The 27,692-nt window shown below is 40.1% G+C and overlaps 1 protein-coding gene across 5 annotated transcripts in view; it reads left to right on the top strand.

The window, feature by feature from the left end:
- The window catches only part of NRF1 (nuclear respiratory factor 1), a 133,433-nt gene that overhangs the window by 25,153 nt on the left and 80,588 nt on the right, over nucleotides 1–27,692 (top strand). For 2 of the 5 annotated variants that reach the window (XM_047763898.1, XM_047763897.1), the window contains exon 2: nucleotides 13,481–13,557. The exons of the other annotated variants lie outside the window; for them this stretch is intronic. The gene's annotated coding sequence lies outside the window, so the exon portion shown is untranslated. The remainder of the gene's footprint in view (nucleotides 1–13,480; nucleotides 13,558–27,692) is intronic. 5 annotated transcript variants of the gene reach the window in all.

Raw genomic sequence — 27,692 nt, 5'->3', positions numbered from 1 at the left:
CTGCTGCTGTTTTTTTTCTCATTTTTTGGCCACCCTGAGGCACATGGATTTCCTAGGCTAGGGGTCAGATCTGAGCCACAGTTGTGACCTAGCTATGGCAACACCGGATCCGTTAACCCACTGGTGCCAGGCTGGGGATTGAACATGCAGTGTGTCTGTTTTGCCACAGGGGAACTCCTGCTTACTGCTTCTTGACAACCTGCTCTGTACTCACACTCCTGTTAGACGAATAATCTATTAGCTAGAAATCTGCCCTATCTAGACTAACGTCTCGCCTATCTGTTCTTATTAGGGCCATATAATATTTCTAATTCCTCATAATAATTCTTTAATATATTAAAGCCCTTTTCTTTAGGTTTAGACATCTCTATTTTTTTCAGCTCTCCTTAAATAACTGGCCATTTCACAGTCCCAATGAAATATAGTGGGGTTTTTATACATCTTTAAAAAGTAAATGCCCAGCACTAAATACACTTGTGGTCAGGCATGCAGAAAGCAACTTTTCTTCTATTTTTTGTCTTTTTGCCTTTTCTAGGGCTGCTCCTGCGGTATATGGAGATTCCCAGGCTAGGGGTCTAGTTGGAGCTGTAGCTGCCAGCCTACACCACAGCCACAGCAACACAGGATCTGAGCCATGTCTGCGACCTACACCACAGCTCATGGCAACGCTGGATCCTTAACCCACTGAGCAAGGCCAGGGATCGAACCCACAACCTCATGGTTCCTAGTTGGATTCGTTAACCACTGAGCCACGACGGGAACTTCAGAAAGCAACTTTTCATTATCCACTTTTTATATCTAATGCCTGACATGATGCTTATTTCCATACAAAATTTAGTGTGAACCAGCATCTCTTGAGTCTTATTTTTTTCTGTGATGATGACACATGTCTTCTTCATTCTGTGTTTTTCTACCCTGGGTTTTTTTTTTTTTATGCAGAATTTATGCAGAATAAAATAAACAGAATATTATGCATGAACAGAATATTATGGGGGGTTTTTTTTTGTTGTTTTTTTGTCTTTTTGCCATTTCTTGGGCCACTCTCGTGGCATATGGAGGTTCTCAGGCTAGGGGTCTAATCAGAACTGTGGCCGCCGGCCTACACCAGAGCCACAGCAGTGCGGGATCCAAGCTGCGTCTGCGACCTATACCACAGCTCATGGCAATGCCAGATCCTTAACCCACTGAGCAAGGCCAGGGATCGAACCCGCAACCTCATGGTTCCTAGTCGGATTCGTTAACCACTGAGCCACGACGGGAACTCCCAGAATATTATGTTGATGCTTACTAAAATTTATTCTATGAGATCCTGCTTATTATTTTAGGCTGTTTGAGTCATTTTTGGTATTTGATTTTACTCTCCAAGGGCGGACTTTAGCATCCCTTCATCTCTATAGTTATCCACCTATTTGATTAACATAGCTTTTGTCTCTTTTCAGTTTCCAAAACAATTGTCCTTCCTTTGCTGCCTTTTTTCCACTTGTTTTCCTCAGTGGCAGATGCCAGCTCAAGTTACCCTTGATGGATATGTATAGCTAAACACGAACTTCAGACAATAGAAAAACATACATTTGCAAAGCCACTAGGGAGTTGTAACGTGCTCGAATCATGTTGAACATCAAGAAGCTTTATATCTCTTTTTCTTCTTTTTTTTTGACATTTATTAATTTTGATTGTTCATACTTTTGGCCTTTTGGAGCCAGTTCTTCTGTTTTTTTGGTTTTCTCTAAACTTTTCTGTATGTGTTTGAAAAGCTTGCAGGCTCCAAGAACTGTGTCTATAGTGCTTATGTATAAAATGACCCTGGGACCAGTCTGTAAGGCAGAGGTCTTAACAAGAGGCTAATTCTTGGACCTCAGTTCCCCAATTGCACAAGGAAGACTTGCAGTAATCTGGGAGTTTCCACTTGTCCTCTGTGGAGTCCTAAGGAGCCCTCAGAGGGTATTGCAGGTGGTGAGGGGGATGAATGCCTCCTTCATTCCTCAGCTCCTTCACTGAGTTTAGTCTTATATTTTGAGGTTCTACATAGGATTCTGTTTAAAAGAGTTCCCAGAGGATATTGGGCATCTTTAATGACCATATATATCTCTGATTCCATGAGGTTAGTCCTCAGATTTTTCATTTGGTGAAGGGGGAAGGGGCTTGTCATGCTATTTGTCTTTTCTTTCCCAGACCTGAGATTAACCCTCCATCCTCCTATTATAAAAGTAGCTACATATTTGTTATTTTAAAGGCAGAAAAAAATCTATAAAACAGAACTCTTCACAATTCCATTCTGCACAAAAGAAAAGCATTCTTAACAGTTTCAGTGTATCTTTCTATATTCTTTTGTTTGCCTATGATGGTGTCTTTACCTTTTTAAAAAAATTTTTTTTAAATGAAACCACAGCCATTCTAGCAGATTTTATAACCTGTCTTGTTTTTTTTTGTTTTTTTTTTTCAATTTACAGTATATTGTGGACATTTTTCTGTGTCAGTACACATCAGTCTGTTTCATCCTTTAATACTTCTGTAATATTTCTCTGACTGATACTCCATTAACTGTACTAAGTCAGTGAATATTCCCTCTTGCACAACATATGGAATCTGTTCTAAATTATAATCCTACTTTTATTTACGTATTGCTACTGGCATACACATTTTTTTTTTTCAGTAGGGTACTCTTTATTCACTCTTTTTGGGGTTTTGATAGTTGTTGATTTTTCTGCTTCTCTTTCCTCTGGCTTGATTACGCATCAAGACCTCAGAAGTATTATCCTAATCAAGCTACAGATGCAGATAGCCCTTTTCTTGTAGGCAATAGCTCTTATTTAATGTCCCCTTTAATAGTTACAAGTCTGTTCTTAAGAACAAAATCTTGGCAGCCGGAATTATACTTGACACTTTTATACCAGTATATTACCACTGCTGAGAAAGGCTGTTGACTTGTTTTGACCCAAGTGAGCTTAGTTCTAAACTCCTAGGAAGGTGGGTGACAAGCAGCTTTTGGTGGTTTGACAGCCAGCTGCAGGATGTCTATTGTGGCCAGGACCAAGTGGTTGCCGATAAATGTATGTGGTAAATTACATTCGATGGTCCCTTTTCCTCTTCTGTTTTTTAGAATGTTATCAAAGATCATGTTGAGAAATTGGTAGTGAGAAAAATATTTTTTATTTTATAGGGTGATTATTATCATCCCTCTGTACAGGGCTCTATGATTTTCCAAATAACATTCTGAATGGATGCAACATCTTCATAGTCATGGAAAATTTTTGGTGATTTTTTTAAAACAGGAAATATAGTGGAAATGTTCAGGCAGCTTTTATTTCTTTAGAAACTTAGGTTGGCATTTCTTCCCCCACCCGCCACCGCCCTTTAAGTTTAGGGATAGCTTGTACAGGTTAAGCAAATTCTAAACTGGAAATTTTTCATAGTTTTAAGTGAAGTCATTTTAATTTTATATTTAACTACTTCGTAAATTTTATTCTTGAAACATGTGCTTTTTTACATTTCTCTAACTTCCTAGGATTCTAAGATGATTTTTCCTTCTTACTACTATGTCTGAAACTTTGATTATATGCTATTCTAATTTTAATTTTGTAAGTAATTCAAGATATAATTTATTTTAATGGATCATTCATAAAGTAAATATAGGGACTTTAATTTTTGAATAGATACTATTTAGATGTTTGAAACTTTTTGACGTGTTTTTGGTAGGGACCATTGTGCTATTTAGAAAGGTTTAATTGTTATTGTTTATATTACAAAATCTTTGAGTACTCTTTATCTTTGTCTTAAAATGCATTTCATATGTCTTGTCCAATTTAGGAAATTCTGTTTCTCATTCAGTAAACAAATTTGAGTGATTATTGTGACCATTGAACAGTTCTAGGTGCTGGGAATAAAGCATTGAATAAAAGAGAAAAATCTTTGCCCCTTTGAGCTTACTTTCTAATGAGTTGAGAAAAATGATAAATATTACATCAGGTGGTAATGAGTAGCATGGGGAAAATGATGTCAGTTTGAGATTGTCTCCAAATTTTTCAAAAATACCAAGGGTGCAGGGAATTCCTGTTGTGGCTCAGTGGTAACAAACCCAGACACAGGTTTGATCCCTGGCCTTGCTCAGTGGGTTGGGGATCCAGCATTGCTGTGAGCTGTGGTGTAGGCCACAAACGTGGCTTGGATCTCATGTTGCTGTGGCTGTGATGTAGGCTGGAAGCTGCAGCTCTGATTTGAACTCTAACCTGGGAACTTCTGTATGCCGAGGGTGCAGCCCTAAAAAGGAAAGGAAAAAAGGAAAAGGAAAAAATACTGAGGGTGCAAATGGTAATCTGGGCTGGATATATAACAGACTTTTGACTGACTTTTGGTCGTTGACTGATGTGAAATCTGAATGGATTCCCATACTTACTCTCTGTTCCCTGTCATACTCTTCTCATTGGGACAGTTGTGTGAATTCTTAGAGTCTATTTATTGTTGTTCAAAATAATACCTTCCATAGAGTTTTACTGTTAACATTTTCACATTTCACAGTTCCCGTTGTGGCTCAGTGGTTAACGAATCCGACTAGGAATCGTGAGGTTGCGGGTTCGATTCCTGGCTCAGTGGGTTAAGGATCTGGCGTTGCTGTGAGCTGTGGTGTAGGTCGCAGATGGGGCTCAGATCTGACATTGCTGTGGCTGTGGCGTAGGCCGGCGCCTACGCTCCGATTAGACCCCTAGCCTGGAAACCTCCATATGCTGTGGGTACAGCCCTAGAAAAAGACAAAAATAAAAATAATAATAATAACAATACCTTCCATAGAGCTTTCCAGTTAACATTTTCACATTTCATTTTTTTAAGTGGCTATAGCATAATAGTTTTGGTTGAACTATATGAAATTGCTGGTTTTGTTTTGGACCTGCAAAAAGCAATTTCCCATTGTTCATTCTAATACTGTGCTGAACCTCCCTTTAAAAACAAAATATGAACACGTTTTATAAACTATAAAGCACCATTATGCCCACTGACAAGATTTAGATTTTGTTTCTGTCACTCATTTCCTGTTTGCTTTAAAAACAGTTACTTAACCTCATTGTGCCTCATTTCATCATGACAGCGAGGATAATAATACCTGATGGAGTTGTGAGGATAACATCATACACTGTAATGAGATCATATATGTAAAAGTGCTTAGAAAAGCAGCTAGTACATAGTAAAGGATCAATAAATGATAGCTGTCATTATTGTTACTACCCTATGAGGCAGGCGTCATCCTTATCAATTTTGCACATGACCAAACAGAAGCACATAGAAATTTTATGATTTTATTGCAAGGTTATGCAGTTAGAAATCAAAACCAGATATTCCTGACTGCAAGCTTTGGCTTCTTTGTCCTTGTATTCATATAATACAGAGGATGACCTTGAATCTCTCCAACATAGTTTAACTTGCTTATGTAGTTATCTTGTTTTCATAGACTCTTTTGACATTCGTAAAGAAAAATGTTTGCCAGAAATCTGAGATACGATAGGTAATTGTGACCTAGTGTTGTTACCTTAGAAAGGGTAATAGTGGCATTTTAATAGTTGATTTGTCCAGAAATGAATGAACCTAAATAGTAAATGTTTACCTCAATATTTGTATGAATATAACTGCAAATCTTAATTATATTGTTCCAAAAAGGAGCAAAAATAAGTGGTAAAAAGCATTTAAAAACATGTAAAAGCAGTTTAAAAAAATAGCACACTTAAGCCTCCAGTTCACGATATTCTATTAAACATTTACACATGGCTCTATAATAGGCATCTCAGTTGTTCCTCTGACATTTTGTTCCCATCCCAGTAAATGGCCATTATGTTCTTCCAGTTGCTCAAACCAAACAGCCTTGGAGTCATTTTTAGACTCCTCTCTTTCACTCTACCCTGCATCCCAACTGTCAGGAGATCCTGATAGCTCTATCCTCAAAACATGCAAAATGTAACTACTTCTCATCACCTCTGTTGCTGCTATCCTGGTCCAAGCTATGCTCACATGCTCATCTTGCAGTAGCCTTGTAATTGGTCTTCCTGCTTCCACCTTTCTCTCCCTTCTGTCTGCTCTCACATAGCAGCCCAAGTGATCTTTTGAATGATGTACAGAAAATCAGTTTACATTTATAACCCCTGCTCAAAACCTTCCGAAGACTTCCCATCTTATTCAGAGTAAAATCCAAAGCTCTTATTTATGTCGTCCTCAAGGTCCCACAAAGCTGACTCTGGCTAACCTCTCCAACCTCATCTGCTTCTCCTCCCCTGATATAGGGTGCTTCAGGTACATGGGCCATTTTGCTGTTCCTTGATCACACCAGGCATGCCCCTGTCTCAGCATCTTTGTGTTTGCTGTTCTTGCTGTTTTGGATACTCTTCCCCCAAGCATTTCATGCTGCCTCCCTCACTTCCTGAAGATCTGAGCTCAGAGCTCTTGTCAGAAAGGCATTTCTTGACCAATAACCTCCCTTGCCCTCATATTCCCCCTCCCTAAAATATTATGTGTATATTTGTTTAGTTGACCTTCTTCCAGTAGGATGTAAAGCCTAACAAGGCGAGGACTTGTTTTTGTTCACAGCTCTCTCCTCTGTGCCTTCATCAATGCTTGATACACGTGGATGATTTTTATGTATATGTTGCATGAATGAATAAATTGAATCTCTTGGCCAGTCATTATCTCAGCCTTTCTTCCACTGCATTTGATATTGTTAACTTCTCTTCCTGTGCCTTCTATGACACTACTGTCTTCTGATTCTCATTTTTCCTTCTAACTTCTCATTTGTCTTCACACGTTATTTTTTTCCCTTCCTTTATATGCCCCTTTGAATATTCCCAAGATTCCTTGCTTCTTTTATCATCCCACTTTACATATAATTCCTGGTCAATTTTATTCATGCTCTGTGCTTTCACTACCACCTCCTTGTTCATGAGTCCCAACTTACACCTGCATCACACTTGTCCCTGTATCACAGTTCCAGATCTGAGTATCTATTTGTATAAATATTGCAATGTACTGTCTTCCTCTGCAGACCTGCTTTTTTTTTTTTTATTGTTCCTTGTCTTGTTAATGAGCCAGTTCTCAACCCAGGCCTAGAACGTTGTCATCATCCTGGACTTCACTGTTCCCATCCAGTTGTTCACTAAATCCTTTCCATTTTCATCCCCTAGATATTTCACACTTTCTTTCCATCCTCATTGTCTTTAAAAAAATTTTTTTATTAAAGTATAGTTGATTTACAGTGTTCTGTCCATTTCTGCTGTACAGCAAAGTGACCCAGCCATCCCCATTGTCTTAATTCAGGCCCCCATTAGTGTTCCCTTATGGACCATTGAATTAGTTCCATTAGTGATTTGACTGCCTCTAGCCTCGTCCTTCCCAAGTGATTCTTTACACAGCGGGGAGGAATGTTTGCAGGATGCTGCTTATCCTCTTTAGCAGTGCTGCATCCTGTAGCCTAGAGCTTTAAGAATGGCCTTGAAGGAGTTACTGTAGTGGGCCTTTGTGACCTGCAGTTATTTGCAGACTGTATAGATGATACTATCTCTTTAAAGTATTGCTTACATTTGAGTTTTCAAATAAACTAATCTATAGTATACTCTATTCATTATCTGTTTTTTCTAAATAAAATTATCATGTAGTAGAGATTCCGCCCCCTGCTCTCTCTTCCCTCCCTCCCTCCTCCCTTCCTTCCCTTGTTATAAAGGGATCTTCATAATACTGAGTACCACTGAACTATAAGATGCTGTACAGATTACTTTGCACAACACATAAGGCCCCCATCATGTGGCTCCAGGTAGCTGAACCTCTGGTGTACTGGCATGCTTGGTCATGCTCCATATGCCACATTGTTTCCTCTGCTCCCAGTACTTCTACCCCACTCCCCTTCCTAGCCCCCAGCAACACCTCTCAAATAGCTAGCTACTCCATAAAATCTTTCCTGATCAGAATACAGTCTAGGCGTCTTTCCAGGGAATTCCCATCGTGGCTTGAAACGGATCTGACTAGCATCCATGAGGACGCAGGTTTGATCCCTAGCCTCGCTCAGTGGGTTAAGGATCCATCATTGCCATGAGCTGTGGTGTAGGTCGCAGACACAGCTCAGATATGGCGTTGCTGTGGTATAGGCCAGTGGCTACAGCTCCCATTCAGCCCCTAGCCTGGGAACCTTCATGTGCTGTGGGTGCTGCCCTAAAAAGACAGAAAATAAAAATTAAAAACAAACTCCTTTCCAAGGTCTACAAAGGCCTTTCGTGGTTTTTTTTCCATCCTGTCTCCCTCTACCCTTCCCCTTTTCACCAGGCTCTTCCTGTGGCTGCCTTCTTCTCACCCATTCAGGTTGCATATCCAATGTGCCCCATCAGAGACCACTGTTCCCTGCCCCGCCGCCATTTTCTTATCATATTGCCTTATTTTATCCCCTGCATAGCACATGCCACTTCCTGAAATTCTTGCCTATTCCCCCTTTTTTTTTTTTTTGGCTTTTTCAGGGCCGCACCCGCAGCATATGGAGATTCCCAGGCTAGGGGTCCAAATGGAGCTATAGCTGCTGGCCTACACCACAGCCACAGCAATGCCGGATCCTTCACCCACTGAGCAAGGCCAGGGATCAAACCCGCCACCTCATGGTTCCTAGTCGGATTCGTTTCCTCCTTTCTGTCTTTATTGTTATGGCTCCCTTTTCCAGAATGTATGTTCCTTGAGGTTAGGGACTCTGCCTTCTTATCCCTGAGTCTCTTGCCTAGGATCTGGTCCTCAGACAGTATTTGATTGATTGGATTAACTACTCTCTCCTTTGAGCCCTGTTCTTCCTTTGATTTTCTTCCTTAGCAGTTATACATTGCATTGCAGTCTTTGTTGCTATTGAGTTTTCAGTCTCTGGTGCGAGACTAAACAGGCATTGGAAATGATCAAGGGAGCCCAGGAATGGGCATCTTGAAGAGAACTTTGATAAGAGCATGTCCTGCTCCCTCTAGCCAGTCACTTGTTGCCAGTCTGAAGTAACAGCATTTATTTGGGGAGGGACACTCTGCTGAGTCCTTTACTTAATCATATCATTTCATTTAATCCTCATATCAACACTACCAGGAAGGTATTAATACATTATTACCAGTTTTATCAGTTTATAAATAAGGAAACTGGGACATGTGGAGAGATTTAGAGTCACCAGACTAGTAAATGACAAAACTGACTCTCCAGCCCAAGCTTTTAATGCAGTACTGCTTACTGGTGTTACTTCCCTATTTTAAAATGTTGGCGAGTCATTCACATTTAAAAGCCAAACAAAAACCAAACATACCCAAACAAAATAGGTATGAGGGGCTGCTCTGGTTTATATGGTTTTCCTCTGAGGAGATTTGGATCTGCTTATGGTCCTACCCACGATCCTGGAACTCATATGCCGGATAAGCACTTGCATGGACGATACAGTAATTATTTCCTCTTCTGCTTTGCTTTCTTGCTTCACCATAAAATAAAATATTGCCATATGTTTCTGTATCATGTTGCAGTTATAAAAGTGCTTTCATATATGATTGACTTTTAAAAAAGCCTCAGTTAACACTGCCACCACCCAACACACATGTGTGTGTTCCTTGGCCTTCATTTCACAGTGGATCAGAGGGAGTAAAATGCAGGAAGTAAAGCACAAAGCAATGAGTGCTAGCTAGGCTTACTGCTCAACCCGTTTTTCAATATTCATCAGTATTGCTCTTGCCTCACTTATCTCCTTAGGCACAGCTCCATGTATGAGAAAGCATGCTTTTAAACGTTCAGTATTATATATTTTAAATTTAGTGAGAGGAGTTACCGTTGTGGCGCAGTGGTTAACGAATCCAACTAGGAACCATGAGGTTGCGGGTTCGGTCCCTGGCCTTGCTCAGTGGGTTAACGATCCGGCGTTGCCGTGAGCTGTGGTGTAGGTTACAGACACGGCTCGGATCCCAAGTTGCTGTGGCCGAGTTGCTGTGGCTCTGGCGTAGGCCGGTGGCTACAGCTCCGATTGGACCCCTAGCCTGGGAACCTCCATATGCCGCGGGAGTGGCCCAAGAAATAGCAAAAAGACAAAAAAAAAAAATTAGTGAGACAGTACACAGTCCATAAATTATGCATAGTTTTTGGAAAATATAGTCAGTACTAGGGTTTTGGTTATTAGGTCTTGATTCTTCTGCATATACGTAATTTCCAGTGATTGATCTGGCCCCCATTTTTACATGTTTTTTTAATCATTTCTAAATTTATGTAAGTAATCTATACAAATAATAATTTATATACATAATAGGGACTCTCAATTAAGATATTTTAAACAATTACATAAAATGTGTGCACAATTCTCCATTTTCCTCAAAGAGTTAGTCCCTTGTCCTCTACTTTTCTTTGGCATATGAAAGTTCCCAGGCTAGGGGTGGAATTCGATCTACCGCTGCTGGCCTACGCCACAGCTACAGCCACACAGGATCCAAGCCACACCTGTGACGTACGCTGCAACTGTGACAACACCGGATCCTTAAGCCACTGAGCGAGGCCAGTGGGCTGCTATAAGGCAGTGATGGCAGAGCTTGAAGGGTGGAGGGAGTAGAAGGCATGTTAGAGGGACCGGGACGGGTGACTGCGAGCGCATTTTGAAAAAGATCACTTCATTTCAAAATGACGATTTTATAGTACAAATTCACTGAACCCTCAGTAAAACCCAAATCTTGGGTTGAAGATGTACACATGACAGTGTGCGATAAAAGTTAACACGCCTAAGCGGATAATGGTTAGAGACTGTGCTCTGGGACTGATGGAGTGGATAGAGCATTGGATTGGAGATGTGGGGTTGACTTTTGATTTTGCCACCAACTAGAGCTGTGACTTTGGGTAACTTAGCCTTTCTGGGTCTCAACTTAATCTGTAAAATGAGAAAATTAGACTAGTTAGTCCCCAAGGTCTGGGGCATTTTAAGTTTGCCTCTGGTTAAAGAAAAGCTCTGTCAGCAGCTGGGTCTGACTGGTTATCACAATAAGAAGGTATAGTTAGGGGATCCAAAGGGAATAGTTACGGGGTTTTTTTAGCCAATTTCATCAGGATATTCTCTGTGTTTCCTAACAAAACAAAGAAGAGTTTACAATGGAAAAAAAAAATTAGTCTCCAGCCCTACTGTCCAGAGATAGCCTTTAAAATTATTTCACTATTTCTGTTTTTAGCTTCTCTAGGAATTACTTCCATGAGGCTTAATAATATGTGCAAACTTCTGTTTCTTGAATTATCAACTTTAGACAATACCTGGACTTTTTTAATATGAAAAAATAAGCATTTAAGTCACTTTTCCTATCCTCTCCATTCTCTCATTTGATATTTATATTATTTTTGAAAGTCTTTTATTAATCATCTTTATAATTTTAAATGATAAACATTTATTTTTTGATCCACCAACTTTCTTTTCTTTCTTTTTTTAATGGCCACACCCACAGCATATCGAAGTTCCCGGGCCAAGGATTGAATCTGAGCTGCAGCTGCGAGTTATGCCACAGCTGCAGGCAGCGCCAGATCCTTTAACCAACCCACTGGGCTGGGCTGGGCTGGGCTGGGAATCCAACCCAGTCCTCTACAGTGACCCAGGCCACGGCGGTTGGATTCTTAGCCCTCTGAGCCACAGTGAGAACTTGCACCAACTTTTAATAGAGTCTCAACTTGTCATTTATAGAATGGCTATAAGTTCTTTGCACTACATACCCTCTTTCTGTATTTTAGCTTTTGGGAGCCGTACTTTACTTTTACACTATTAAGGATGATATTTTAATTTTGTCCACCATCTTCTACAAAGTATTATGTGCTTATCTTTATGTTTAGATTGCTGTTTTTACCATATTACCTTTCTTTTCTTTTTTTTTTTCTTTTTTTGGCTTTTTAGGACTGCACCCGAGGCATATGGAGGTTCCCAGGCTAGGGGTCAAATCGGAGCTGTAGCTGCCAGCCTATGCCAGAGCCACAGCAACACGGGATCCAAGCTGCGTCCTCGACCTACACCACAGCTCATGGCAATGCCAGGTTCTTAACCCACTGAGCGAGGCCAGGGATCGAACCCGCAACCTCATGGTTCCTGGTCGTATTGGTTTCTGCTGAGCCATGTCGGGAACTCCAACCATACCACCTTTCTATGCCTGCTATAATAGCAGGTCCAGAATCATAACTGAATGATTACTCCAAGTTTTATGTCTCTTAAAAGCTAAGGAAGTAATTGGGCGTGTACTTAAAAGACTTAGCTTAGCAAACCAATTATTTATTCATTGATTCAACATTATTTATTGAATATCAGAATTGTCATTGCAGTGCTGTTTATAGTAGTGAATATTGGAATCAACCGACTCAAGAAGGGAGTTCCCATTGTGGCTCAGTGGGTTAAGAATTTGATGTAGTTTCCGTGAGGATGTAGGTTTGATCCCTGGCCTCGCTCAGTGAGTTAAGGATCTGGTGTTGCTGCAAGCTGCGGTGTAGGTTACAGATGTGGCTTGGATCCAGTGTGGCTGTGGCTGTGGCATAGGCCTCAGCTGCAGCTCCAATTCATCCCCCAGCCTGGGAACTTCCATGTGCTGCAAGTGTGGTCATAAAAATAAAATAAATAAAATAAAAATATTTGGGAAAATGCTAGAAGCATGTACACCAAATTGTTAATTTGGTAATGTGGCTGTCTCAGCTGGTGATGGTTTCTGTTTCTGTTTTGTTTTTTTCCTGACTTGTATTTTCTCAATTACCCTAAAAGAACATATGTCATTTTTATGATAATAAATTTTTTAAAGATAAACAATTAGAATTGCCATAGTTTTTCTTGAAATACTAATGTTAAAATAATCTAGGAGTACCTGATAAGAATTCACTAAATGTTTGCGGAATGAATGAATGATTGAATAGCAGAGATTCCTAGATCCATAGTACTGACACTTATACATTCATAGTTTTATCCAGAAACAAGTCGTAGTTCAGTTATCTCAAAAGAAAAAGAAAAAAAAGTTATCTCAGAAGAAAAATTGTGCATTGGAGTATCCAACGGAATCTAAGAAACAGTTTTAACTGAATATAGTGGCAGATCCAGCAGTATTGAGGCCCACCGCAGAAGCACCAGGCAACAATGCTATATTTCACAGCAAGCAGGATCTGAATAAAAGTGTCCTTTGTGCTTGTGAGATAGAGGGGTGGGACTTGGGGCAATTTGTTATTTCTCCTTAATGGAAATTGAGGCAGCCTCTAATCCTGCTTTCACATGACAACTACTTATTTGATTTTTGGGAGCAGCTGTGGACAAATGATTTTTCTGCATAAAGAGCCAGCTGCGTTCTGACCCGTTTGCAAATGCCTGGGCCTGCTAAATCCCACCCACCATGTTTCTCATCCAGGGATAGCTAAAGCAACTCACCTGCTTTTTATTGATATTTATAGCTGTTAATAAGCATCTGAATATATATATTTGAGAATGCATTTTCTAATCCTTTTTATCATTGTCATCAACATTCATTAGGTACCTTCTCACTCAGGGCACTGTGACAGACACAGGGTTGTAAGCTGTAATGTGGAGACGACTTTCCTCTTTGACAGGTGGGTCAGCATTCGTGTCCTTAAATCACTTTATTTTTAGTAGATTAAATTACAGTGTAAAGAAGGAATCTGGTGTGAGGGTAGCCAAGGAGCTGTGTGTTCCTTTGGTCCCCAGACTCCTCCTGAGTCTGCTATCTGGATGTTTATTGATGTCCTCTTACTGTGCCACATGCTTTCACAAGCTGTTGTCTGAGCCTCCAGGCCCGTTCTTTCCTTCTGGCACCTGACAAACTCCTGGCTGAAGACTGTCTTCCCCTTCATGAGACTTACTGCACGTCCTTGTGCTCTCTCTTCTCACTGCTCCCTTAGTCCTTGCTGATGATTACCACTAGAATATTATATTTTTTTCTCTTTTCATGGCCGCACCTGTGACATTTGGAAGTTCCTGTGCTAGGGGTTGAATTGGAGCTGCATCTGCAACCTACGCCGCAGCCACAGTGACGCCAGAACTTTAACCCACTAAGCGAGGCCAGGGATTGAACTCTGTTGGGTTCTTAACCCATGAGCCGCAATGGGAACCCATTCTCTTTTTTATTTTTATTTTTTTGTTTTTTTGTGTTTTTGCTTTTTTGCTTTTTGGGGCTGCACTCACGGCATGTGGAAATTCCCAGGCTAGGGGTCCAATCGGAGCTACAACTGCCGACCTACACCACAGCCAGAGCAACACCAGATCCGAGCCACGTCTGCGACCTACACCACAGCGCATGGCAATGCCGGATCCTTAACCCACTGAGGGAGGCCAGGGATCAAACCTACAACCTCATGGTTCCTAGTCGGATTGGTTTCCATTGTGTCATGACGGGAACTCCCTCCTTCTCTTTTTTAAAGAAAGTCCTTTTTAAAGGCAGAAGCCTTCTAACTTTATCAATTTGTACTTATTTTTTTAAGCTCTTTTAACCTAGGGTTTTAATCAGGTAATTGAGTAGGCAGGTTTCTATAATGAGTAAAATAAAGCTTTACTTTTCTCTTTCTTTCTTTCCTTCCTTCCTTCCACACCCACAACACATAGAAGTTCTGGGCCAGGGATCTAACCCGAGCCACAGAAGTGATAATGCCAAATCCTCAACCACCAGGCCACCAAGGGACTCTGAAAGCTTTACTTTTGATTGTGAATACCTGTAGAGTGAGAGAGAGAGACATTTTTTTTTTTAATAGTGTTGAATTATCGCAAAGGACACATTGCCTGAATTGTTGTATGCACCCACTCTATTAGAAATTTCTTTAACAACAGTTAGAAGCAGTTTGTTTTAAAACTTAAAAAAAAAAGAATGTAGAAGAACTGCACTGTTCAGTGTTGTAGTCATAGCCACATGTGGCTATTTATATTAAAATTATTTAAAACTAAATAAAAATTAAAAATTTAATTCCTTAGTTGCAATTGTTAGATTTCATGTGGTTAGTAGCTACACGTGTTAGTAGCTGCTACTTTGGACATGTGCAAATTTAGGACATTTTCATCATTGCAGAAATTTCTGTAGGACAGTGCTGATCTAGAGCCTGCAGAAGAGTTGATGTATTTTGAATTAGATTCACTTGTTTTCTGGACAAGGGTGGTTTCCAGTCGAAGAATTTTAAGTAGCCTGAAATTCCCTGTGCTTTCTTTACGGTTTTCTTTGGTTGTGGCACCCTCTAGTGTTTACAGGTTTGGTAGAGCTATAGCATCTTGAAATAACCTATTTGTGATTTGAGTCCAAAAACACTGAAATATTTTGGAAAATTTTGTGTGTGCGTGTGTATGCAGTTTTTTAGGGAGGAAGCCTGTCGTTTTCACACATCCTCAAAAGGGCCTCTAGTTCAAAAAAGAACTATGTTCGAGGAGTTCCCACTGTGGCACAGTGGGTTAAGGATCCCAAGCCGCCTCTGTGGGGGCTTGGGTTGCTGATAAGGTGCAGGTTCTACCCCTAGCCCAGCATAATGAGTTAAGGATCCAGCATTGCTACAGCTATGGCATAGGCTACAGCTGTGGCTCAGATGCAATTCCTGGCCTGAGAACTTCCATATCCTGTGGGTATGACCCCCCCCCAACGAAAAAAACTATGCTCTGACAGAGGCCCTTGTATGGTTTATACTCCTAGTTTGTGATTTATAAGCATTTTTTCCTCCAGTGTAAAAGGTAAATCATGTAACTTTCCCTTTGGCGTTTCTATGCTTTATCTGGCTTTATGTAGAATTGTAATACTAATACTAATAGGTTACACTTACATAGCATGCATTATATACCATGTCCCATTTTATAGAAATTAATTTCTTTGGTCCTTATAATAATTCTATGAAGTAGGTTCTGTTAATATCCCAGTTGAGGGACCATAAAACTAAAAATGTAGAAGTTGAGTGAAATTTGAGGTGGAATGGAGAAGAGACTTTGCATACCTGGCTTGCTCTAGTGCTAGATTCTTTGGGCCTAGTAGTGTAATAAGAAAAAACAAAACAAAAATTAAATCTCTGAAAGTCACACTGGAGATAATAGTTAGTACCAACTATTGATTTTCAGTAGATGTGTGTAGATCTCTGTAGTCTGCCAAGAACTTAGAATGGTAGGTAAAGGTCAGAGTTGCCATTATTATCACATCTTCTTTTGTTTGTCCAAATACCTAACTCATTATATTCATTGAATAGTATGACAAATCTCCCTTGTGATTGTCACTATTATTTTCATAAAAAGGCTTTTATTACTCTGACGTTGATTTTGGGGTTTGCTGGAATGTTAGACATTAAGTATCTTATTTAAAGAGCAGATAGACTCAAACAGCTAAAAGTTTGTGTTTAGCAGTGTTCTGTCTCTGCCCTCTTCTTCTGTGTCAGTTTCTCTCTTCCTGAGGCATTTTATACTCTAATTCAGCCTTTCTTAAAATGATTAATCAGACTCATGATTTTTGTATTCAGCTTCCATCAGTGTATAGAAACAAACCCTAGTGGTGGCATTATAAAAATGTCCTTAGAATCACTTTATTGATAGTATAAAAGTCAATACATTTTATTGTATTGACTTATACAAATCGATGTAAAGTTTTGCTGCTTACCAGCACTCTATGAGTAATTTCAGCAAAGGTACATAGTTTCTTCAGTTAGGGCCTAATAAACTATGTGAGGTATTTCAGAGAACTTAATTATGGGAATTGATTACACAGGTGTCAGAAGACTAAAAGAGCAAAAGTAGACACTAAGGTAATCCAGATATTAATAACTATAGGAAACAGCTACCACCCCTTGGGCTGGGGGAACAGAAGAACCTAGGAGTTCAGAGGGGCCCCTGAAGAGCTGGTAGTCTCACCTCTTAGTGGGATGCCCTGCAGCTGTGATCAACCAACAGGGGCGAAGGGGCACAGCAGGAGTTGGGAAGTGAGGCTGTGTTCTATTGCTGGAGCAACTTTAATAGGAACGCAAACAGGAGGAAATCTCTTGTCCCTGCCTCTTCCCATTCTTAGCCTGATGCCTCCCCTTGGTAAAACCTAAAAGCTGGCCGACTTAGCCCAGAGCTGGCTAGAGAGCAGCTCAGAACAAGTATAGAAGAAAGGGTTTAGAAGTTGAGAGACGAGATGAATAGCCAGCACAACTTTATAGGAAAATTATAGAAACTAAATTTGCCTGCGGAGTTACTGTCCTGGCTCAGTGGAAACAAATCTGATTAGGTCAATCCCTGGCCGTGCTCAGTGGGTTAAGGATCTAGCATTGCCATGAACTGTGGTGTAGGTCGCAGACAGGGCTCAGATCTGGCATTGCTGTGGCTGTGGCACAGGCCAGCAGCTACAGCTTCCATTCAACCCCTAGCCTGGGAACCTCCATATGCTGCGGGTGCAGCCCTAAAAAGACAAAAAGAAAAAAAAAGAAAAATCGTAATTGCCTGGGTTGAGTTTTAGTAATTACAATGTGCAACCAGTTACCCCCAAGCACTTATTTCAGTTATTGTATTTTGCATCTCTGCTTCCTTCAGTTTTAAATCTTGTATTTCTTTGCTCAGTGTTTGCTGTAAATTATCCATCTTTGCCTCCAGTTTATTTCCAGTGTCTTGCATCATCTTCAGCATCATCAGTCTAAAGTCTTTTTCCTGGAGGCTGATAATCTCCAGATCACTTAGCTGTTTTTCTGGGTTTTTTTTTTTTTTCTTGCTCCCTTATCTGAGTTATGATTCTCTCCCTTTTTTTTTTCTTTGGTCTTTTTGCCTTTTCTAGGGCATATGGAGGTTCCCAGGCTAGGGGTCTAATCGGAGCTGTAGCCACTGGCCTACGCCAGAGCCACAGCAACGCTGGATCCGAGCCGCGTCTGCAACCTACACCACAGCTCAAGGCAACACCGGATCCTTAACCCACTGAGCAAGGCCAGGGATGGAACCCGAAACCTCATGGTTCCTAGTCGGATTCGTTAACCACTGAGCCACGATGGGAACTCCTTCCTTTTCACTTTTATAGGCTTTTGGTGTGGTGTCCTTTTCACAGACAATAGAGTTGTAGCCTCTCTTACTTCTGGTGTTTGCCCCTCTTGTGGCTGAAGTTGGTAGGGGCTTGCTGTAGGCGTCCTGATGGGAGGGACTGATTCCTATCCCTCTGGTGGGTGGGGCTTTGTCTCTGGGTGGGATTAGAGGCAGCTGTGTGTGGGGGGGGTGTCTTTAGGCAGCCTGTTTACTGAGGGGCGGGGCCTGAGATCCCACCCGAACTGTTGATTGCCCTGGGGCTGCTCAGCGCTGCTGGTGGGGTCAGAGTTTCCCAAAATGGCCACCTCCCCAGGAACACACAGCTGAGGAATATTCCCGAGACCTTCGCCTCCAACGTCCTTCCCCCACTACGAGCCACAGTCACCCCCTGTTTCCCCAGGAGATCCTCCAAGAACTGCAGTCAGGTCTGACCCACATTCCTGTGGAGCCTCTGCCTTGCCCTGGGACCCAGTGCATGTGAGAGCCTGTGTGTGCCTTTCAAGAATGGGGCCTCCGTTTTCCCCAGTTCCGTGGAGCTCCTGCATCCAAGCCCCCTGGCCTTCAATGCCAGATGCTCTGGGGGCTCTTTCTCCCAATGCCAGATCCCTGGGTGTGGGGGCCTGACGTGGGGCTCAGAACTCTCGCTCCTATAGGTGAGTCTGTGATACAGTTACTTTCTAGTCTGTGGGCTGCCCACCTGGTGGTTATGGGGTTGCTTATATGGCATAGTCACCCCTCCTACCGTCTTGATGTGGCCTCCTCTTTGTCTTCTGGAGTAGGATACTTTTTGTAAGTTTCCAGTCTTTTTGGTTGAAGCATTTGGTTGTAATTTTGTTGTTTTTATGAGAGAAGTTGGCTCTAGTCCTTCTATTCCGCCATCTTAATTCCGTCCCCGCACCACCCCCCCAGCATTTATTAAGGAACAAATTCTGATAGCTACTTAATGATTCATGGGACTGAACCCAGACCCTGCCTTCAGTGAATTTATATTTTCATGAAACCATCCAGTCACTCTTAGGTCATTATGTAGTTGTATGTTGTTTTTCTCACATACCATGTGAAAGCATCATTATTAACTGGATTCTTGGGTTGTTATTAATATTAATTAATACTTAAATTTTTTTCTACTTTTTTTTTGGCCACACCCTCAGCATGCAGAAGGCCCCAGGCCAGGGGTCAAACCCATCCCACAGCTGGTAGTTAAACCAGAGCAGTGACAATGCTTTCCTCCATAAGCCACGAGGAAACGCCAATATTTAGAAATTTTATCAACATTGGAATGAAGAAATATGTGAATACAGTCATAAATTAGTTTCAGAAGCTCTAATTTAGGAATTTAGGCTTACTCAAGGTGAGGACTATTTCTAAACTTGAACTGTATTCTCTTGGTTCTTAGCACGAGGAAGGCACCTCATTTTTCTAGTGACAGTTTGGTCTTGCATGTCTTTTTTTTTTTTTTTTTTAAATGGCTGTACCCATGACATATGGAAGTTCCAAAGCCAGGGACTGAATCGGAGCCACAGCTGGGACCTTTGCTGCTACTGCAGCAACACTGGATCCTTTAACCTGCTGTGTTATAGTGGGAACTCCTCTATTATGTCATTTAAAGTTTCAGAAGGATCAGTTTGGAAGCCTGTATTATAGTTAATTGTTTTTTAAGTTTGTTTTATTTAAAGTCAAAGTAATAACTTTCATATGAAAAAGTTCAAATAAAGGGATTTATAGTAAAAAAATCAATGGCCTCTTGCCACACTGTTCCCCTACACCTTGTTTTCACTTTGCAGAGACAGTTCCTTTTATGTTTGTAGTGTTATCATCAAACAGCATTACCTCCATAACTTTAAACGATATGTCTATACTACTTTTCTTTGATTTATAAAACTGGTCATATATAAGCATTACCTCCCAGTACTCCCTTCCTTTCCCTCTACTTTTGACAGATTGTAATTAATATCTGCTCTTGGTCTGATTCCCTCGCTTGTGAGAATAGGTGAGAATAGGGCCTTAGTGTTGTGTTCCTAGCCCTTCCTCCACCAGCACTCCTAACCTCCTCCTCTCTCAGCCTTATCTTTGCCTTTATATTGCCATGGTTTATAAATTTACATTTGGCTTTGTATTGTATTTAATTTTCTGTATTTTTATTTATAGTTGGAGTCTGAAAATGGAGAACAATAAACTGCATCTAAGGCTTCCTCATTTTTTCTTCTATAGAGCCTAGTGATGTGGGTTTTTTTTTGTTTTGTTTTGTTTTGTTTTAATATCATCCTTGAGCTATTTAAAAGAGAATATTCCTAGGAAGGTCAGATGGATTCCTTTTGTCCTAAGCTACCTTTATTACTCAGAATTAAACCACATTTTACTTTGTTTTTTTTTTCACTTTGACTTTCTTGAACAGTTGTTTTTAAATTTTTCCTGCTGTGGTAAAATTTTGATCTGTTACCCTCTGTCCCCCCAAAATCAAATATTGTCATTGGCTTTAGGCTTTTTTGAGAAAAGCTGTTCTGTTGAGTAAAACTTTTATTCTACTTATGAAATTTATAATTCTGGGCATGTCTAGGAATTAAATTGAGCCTCTCTCTTTTCTTGTCCCTAGTTTGGCTGTGGATTCAGTCCTGCTCTGGCCTCAGGCGATCTTTCAGCTTTTCTTTTGATATGATAATGCTATTGATGAGACTAATGCTTTCTTTTACATTTAGTTATACCTTGATTGGATTTCCTGGCCTGCTCTTCCAACTTTGATTTTTAAAATGCTCTACACTTAATCTCATTATTTGTGGATTAGAGTAAATTTAACCCCCCCTTGGACATTTCATCCAAATTCCAGTAGCTCCTTAGATATTGTTGACTACAACTACCAGGGTGCTCCAGACCAGAAAATGTGTTTTCTTGTGTTTTCTCCCATTATCTTTAGTCCCACACCTACTGGTCCAAAATAGCAAATTAGGAACTCCTCTAATACAAAACTGCTCCTCCTCTAATCCCTTATAGATTATATATTAAGGAAGAACCTTTAGATGAAAGTACATGTTGCACCCCAAGTGATGATTCAGGCTGAGAACCGGGTTTTAGTAAAATTGCTACCGTGGTATGTTACTGTTTGGGAGAATGATTTTTTTTTTTTAAATGGAGTGTTGACTAATGTGCCAAATATCAGTGCTGTTCCAGGTAATAGACAGATAGGTTTTTGTATTTGGATGTGATGTTTAGAATCACAGGTCATTACATGTAGCCTGTGCTTTCATCCTGCTTCTCTCTCTCTCTTTTTTTTTTTTTTTTTGCCTCACTCAGGGCATGTGGAAGATCCCAGGCCAGGGATTGAACCTGTGCCATAGCAGCGACCCGAGGTGCTACAATGACAGCTTGAGTGCATCTCAGGAGAACTCTTCATTCTGCTTTTCATATCTGTTCAGAGGAATCACTGTCAAGTCCATCTGCTCATTCTCCATTTTGTGTACTCTCATGAAATTATGTTAGGAGCATTGGTTTCCTATATATAGTTGCCTTATTTTAATGTCTTGGACAACAGAGGTTGAGTCATTGGAGTTAATAAAGAAGGGCTTTTTAGATGCCTGACTCAGAATCTTTTTCACACAGTTAAGAAAACCATATCTTCACAGAGATGGGTGTCTACCTAATTTAAATATGAGAAAATTGAGGCCCAGCCCTTGAGAGACTAGTCAGTAATGAGTCAAGAAGAATAGAATGATGAAGTCATGAATTCTGGCATCATTATCATAATTAATGTTGAGCATTTATGTGTTCCACACATTATTTCTATATAATCTCATTTAATCTCCGTATACTTTTGAAGAGAGTTTTGTTTTTTGTTTTTTCTTTTTCATTAAGAAAAAAAATGTTGAGGAGTTCCCGTCATGGCGCAGTGGTTAACGAATCCGACTAGGAACCATGAGGTTGCGGGTTCGGTCCCTGCCCGTGCTCAGTGGGTTAACGATCCGGCATTGCCGTGAGCTGTGGTGTAGGTTGCAGACGCAGCTCGGATCCCGCGTTGCTGTGGCTCTGGCGTAGGCCGGTGGCTACAGCTCCGATTCGACCCCTAGCCTGGGAACCTCCACATGCCGTGGGAGCGGCCCAAGAAATAGCAAAAAAGACCAAAAAAAAAAGAAAAGAAAAAAATGTTGAAATTGAGGCTTCTGGGTATCTGGTAATAGTCTGTGCAGTTTTTCTTTTTTGTTTTAATTCATATTATATAGTATGTTTTCATCTGTTAGCAGTTCCTATCACTTTTGCTGTCCAGAGAATCTGACTTCTTGGAGATAAAAACTAGAATGCCTCTCTGACAATGACTTGGATGGGGTATGATGATCTTCATCAGTATGCGTGATTTATTTTATGAAAATATTGAAAGCATCATTTATAAGTAGCCCACTCTGGTTCAGAGAAGTCTGAAATGGTTTTGTTTTTATAGAGTGTGAGCACACTGGTTAGTGAGGCTGAAGGAGAGGATGAGGAGAGAGTTAGAAAGAGATGAGGCACTGAGCAGAAGTGACAAGCCTGTGAAGCAGACAGTCGTATCGATTTAGGCTGTGAACTGCATTCTGGAGAAAAGAACTGAAATCCATTATGCCAAGTGCAGCATACAAATCCCTTTGAAAAGCAGTTAGATGTCATCTAATCCCAAATCATTTAAAAACAATTTTGGAATAACCTAAAATGCCCTAAGCAATTTGTCTCTTAAGACCGGAACAGTGTAATGGATGGACAAATAGTATTTTAATGGTGCCTTCCTCTCATACATTGTGTTTAATGGTGTGAAATAATGTGTTAAATTGTACCTTTGATATTTGCACATCAGGGATATATTCCCTTAAATATTTTAAAACACACCAAACATAGGATATAGAAGAAACCTTATCAGGTACCTCTCTTTAAAAGAATTTTTTTTTTAAATTTTGATGTAATTTCAGACTTCTAGAAGAGATGCAAAAATAGTATCTCTATTAAGTATGTATTACTTTGCCAGGTACCTTTTCTTAAGCTCCACTTGAAGAAATAAAGGTCTGAGCTTGTTGATGAAGGTACTGTGTCACACAGAAATACAGGGCGGGGATATGACTTCCAGCAGAAAAGATAGTGTGGAAAAGGAGTTCCGATGATAGCTGAGTGATTCTTAATCTTTTTTGGATTTGTGGCTTCCTGTAGTTGTTTTATTTTGTAATTAAATTTTATTTTGAAATACTGGATACTCCTTGAGATAATTTAGTAGTCCCGAAGTTAAGAATCACTGTGTTAGAAGGATGAGTTGTTATATGTATAATGGCATGAGAGTGAAAAGAGATAATTAAAAGCCAAAGAAAAAAAATTTTGACAGAGCTCAAGAATATAAAACAGAAGCCAGAGCCTCAGAAAAGTAAAAATTCAGTCGTCTGCATGGGAACAGTTGACCTGAAGAACAACATATCAGAGTGGGACTTAAGAAAGCACTTAATTGAGAGGAGCGAAGAATTTTAGATGTTCTCAGAGAAGGAGAGTTTTAAGATAGAGTAGAAGAAAAATGAGAAGTTCTGCAGGAATAGGTAATTATGTTCTCTTGTAGCCAGAAGAGTCCTATTTCTATATCTCTGTGACTACCCTTTTAATTTTATTTTTTGGTAAACTCTAGATAGGCATTGTTGTATACCATTATATAATGGTCAAATTTCAGATGTCTGTGCAAGTAGAGTTTATGTTAGTGTATAAATTAAACATTCAAGTTTTCAGTATGCGTAAAAATTTAAAATACAAATATCCTTGACTCAGAAAATTTACCTTTAAGAATCTATTCTTTAGAAAAATCAAATAATATGCAAAGTTTTATAAAAGATAATAAGGGTGAGTTTTATTATTCTGCTCTAAGATTAGTCATTTATTCTTTGCACAGAAGTTACTGGTATTTGAGGGAAATGTTTTTAATCATGGTAAAATTCACATAACATAAAATTCACCGTTTTTAACTGAATAGGTCGGTAGTGTTAAGTACACTAACATTTTTGTGTGATCTCCAGAATTCTTTTCATCTTGCCAAAACTGAAACTCTGTCCTTGTGAAACAACTCTTCGGTTTCCCTTCCCCCAGCCCCTTGCAGCCAGCCTTCTACTTTCTATCTCTCTGACTAACCACCCTAGGTACTAGCCTACCCTGGTACCCTAGGTACTGTCTGATCCCATAAGTGGAATCATACAGTATTTGTCTTCTTGTGACTGGCTTTATTTTACTTAGAAAGCCCTCAAGGTTCATCGATATTGTAGCATGTGTCAGAATTTATTTTATTTTATTTTATTTTATTTTTTGTCTTTTTGCTATTTCTTGGGCCGCCCCTGTGGCATATGGAAGTTCCCAGGCTAGGGGTTGAATTGGAGCCATTGCCACCGGCCTACGCCAGAGCCACAGCAACGCGGGATCTGAGCCGCGTCTGCAACCTACACCACAGCTCACAGCAACGCCGGATCGTTAACCCACTGAGCAAAGGCAGGGACCGAACCCGAAACCTCATGGTTCCTAGTCGGATTTGTTAACCACTGCACCACGACGGGAACTCCAGAATTTCTTTTATTTTAACTGGATTTTTTTTTCACTTTTATTAGGTATAATTGACAAATAAAATGGAGGAAAAGGTCGTTTTACCATGTACCCCTTTACCCTGCACCCTGGCACAGCCTCCCCCACTATCAGCATCCCACATCACCACTGCATTTGTTACAACGTCTACATTAACACATCATTACCACTTCAAGTCCATAATTTACATTATGGTTTCCTCTTTGTATAGTCTATGGATTGAGACAAATGTATAAAGACATTTATCTACCATTATGGTATCATAAATGGTAGTTTCACTGCCCCACAAAATTCTCTGTGCTCTACCTGTTCATCCCTCCCTCCACCTGAGCCCCTGGCAACCACTGATCTTTTTATTCTCACCATAGTTTTGCCTTTTCTAGAACTTCATATAGTTGGAATTAAACATTCTATAGCCTCTTCAGGTTGCCTTCTTAAACTTAGTAATATACACAATTGAGGTTCCTCCATGTCTTTTCATGGCTTGATAACTCCTCTCTCTGTAGTGCCGAAAACATTCCATTGTGTGGATGTTCCATAGTTTATTCATTCACCTACTGAAGGACATTTTAGTGGCTTCCAACTTTTAGCAACTATGAATAAAGCTGCCGTAAACATCTGTGTGCAGGTTTTTTTGTAGACATTTTTTTAAGGCTCTTTCAGGTAAGTACCAAGGAGCACAATTATTGAATTGTATGGTAAGAGTTTATTTGTTTTGTAATAATCACCATAGTGTCTTCCAAAGTGGCTGTACCATTTTGCATTCCCAACAGCAATGAATGAAGATTCCTGTCTAGCATTTGCTGGTGCTGGTGTTTTGGATTTTAGTCATTCTTTTTTTTTTTTTTGTCTTTTGTTGTTGTTGTTGTTGTTGCTATTTCTTGGGCCGCTCCCACGGCATATGGAGGTTCCCAGGCTAGGAGTTGAATCGGAGCTGTAGCCGCCGGCCTACGCCAGAGCCACAGCAACGCGGGATCCGAGCCTCGTCTGCAGCCTACACCACAGCTCACGGCAACGCCGGATCGTTAACCCACTGAGCAAGGCCAGGGACGGAACCCGCAACCTCATGGTTCCTAGTCGGATTCGTTAACCACTGCGCCACGACGGGAACTCCTTTTTTTTTTTTAATTAAGGTATAGTTGATTTACAATGTTGTGCTAGTTTCCGCTGTACAGCAAAGTGACCCAGTCATACATACATATATATATATATATATACATGTACACACACACACACATACATATACACACAGAGGCACATTCCTTTTCTTATATTCCATCATGGTCAATTTTAGTCATTTTTAATGGATGTGTAGTGTTATCTCTGTTTGATTTTGCAATTCTCTAATGACATGATACTGAAAATCTTTTTACATAATTATTTGTCATAGGTATATCTTCTTTGGTGAGGTGTTTATTCAGGTGTTTTGCCATTTTTAAATTGGGTTGTTCATTTTTATACTGTTCTGTTTTAAGAGCTATGTATTTTGGAACACAGCCCTTTATAAGATTTTTTTTTAATAAGTGTCTTTTTTTTTTCTTTAATTTTATGGTCACACCCACAGCATATGGAAGTTCCTGGGCCAGGGATTGAATCCAAGCCTGGGACTTACGCTGCAGCTGTGGCAACACTGGATCCTTTAGCTCATTGCGCTGGGCTGGGGATTGAGCCAGTGCCTTCACAGTGACCCACGCTGCTGTAGTTGGATTCCTAACCCACAGCGCCATGGTGGGAACTCCTTTTATGTGTCTTTTGCAAATATTTTCTCCCAGTCTGTGGCTTGTCTTCTCATTCTCTTTACCATGTCTTTTGTAGAGCAGAAGTTTTTTATTTTAATGAAGTCTGGCTTTTCAGTTCTTCTTTTTCATGAATGAGTCCTTTGGTATTATATCTAAAAAGTCATCGCCATACCCAAGTCATTTAGGTTTTTACCATATGTTATCTTCTGGGAGTTTTATAGTTTTGCATTTTACTCTTAAGTCTATGATCCATTTGAGTTAATTTTTGTGAAGGGTGTAAAAGCTGTGTTTAGATTCATTTTTTTGGCAGGTGGATATCCAGCCAGTATTCTAGCACTGTTTGTTGAAGAGATTATCTTTGCTCCATTGTCAGAGATCCAGTTGACTATATTTATGGGAATCTATTTTCTTCTGTTTCATTGATCTGTTTGTCTAGTCTTTCACCAGTACCACACTAGCTAGATAGTGAATCTTGAGGTCTAGTAGTGTCAGTCTTTCAGCTTTATTCTCCTTCAATATTGTGTTAGCTATCCTGAGTCTTTTGCCTCTCCTCTTAAACTTTAGAATCAGTTTGTCAGTATCCGTAAGATAGCTTGCTGGGATTTTGATTGGGATTGCATTATATCTGTAGATTCAGTTAGGAAGAACTGCCATCTTGACATTATTGCGTCTTCCTATTCATGAAGTGGAATATCTCCATTTTGGTTTTCATTTGATTCCTTTTTTGAGGACCGGGGGTGGGGTGGCACAGGCTTAAGTTCCAAGGCCAGGGATTGAACCTGTTCCACAGCTGTAACCAGAGCCACAGCAGTGACAACACGGGATACTTAACCTGCTGAGCCATGAAGGAACTCCTCTTCTTTGATTTCTTTCATCAGTATTTTATAATTTTCCTTATGATCTTGTACATGTTATGTTAGATATTTACCTATGTATTTCATTCTTTTGGATTGCTAATGTAAATGATATTGTGTTTTTAATTTTAGCCTATTGTTCATTTCTGGTATATAGGAAGGCATTTGATTTTTGTATGTAAACTCTGTATCCTGCAACAGTGCTATAATTACTTAATAGTTCCAGGAGGTTTTTTAATTGTCGTTGATTCTTTTGGAGTTCCTATATAAATAATCATGTCATCTGTGAACAAAGACAGTTTTACTTCCCTTTTTTTTTTTTTTTTGCTGTGCCCATGGCATTTTTATGGCAATTAAAAATTCCCAGGCTAGGAATTGAACCCACACCATAGCAGTGGCCTGAGCCCCTTTAGTGACAGAGTTAGGTCCTTAACCCACTGTGCTACAAAGGAATTCCATCTTTTTCTTATCTTACTACATTAGCTAGGATTTGTAGTACAATGTTGAAAGGGACTGGTGAGAGGGGACATCCTTGTCTTGTTTCTGATCATCATGAGAAAGCTTCTAGTTTCTCACCAT

Source organism: Phacochoerus africanus, chromosome 16 (assembly GCF_016906955.1).
Source record: "Phacochoerus africanus isolate WHEZ1 chromosome 16, ROS_Pafr_v1, whole genome shotgun sequence".
Taxonomy (NCBI): domain Eukaryota; kingdom Metazoa; phylum Chordata; class Mammalia; order Artiodactyla; family Suidae; genus Phacochoerus; species Phacochoerus africanus.
Note: the sequence above shows the minus strand (reverse complement) of the source record. Positions and strands in the feature narration are given on the sequence as shown.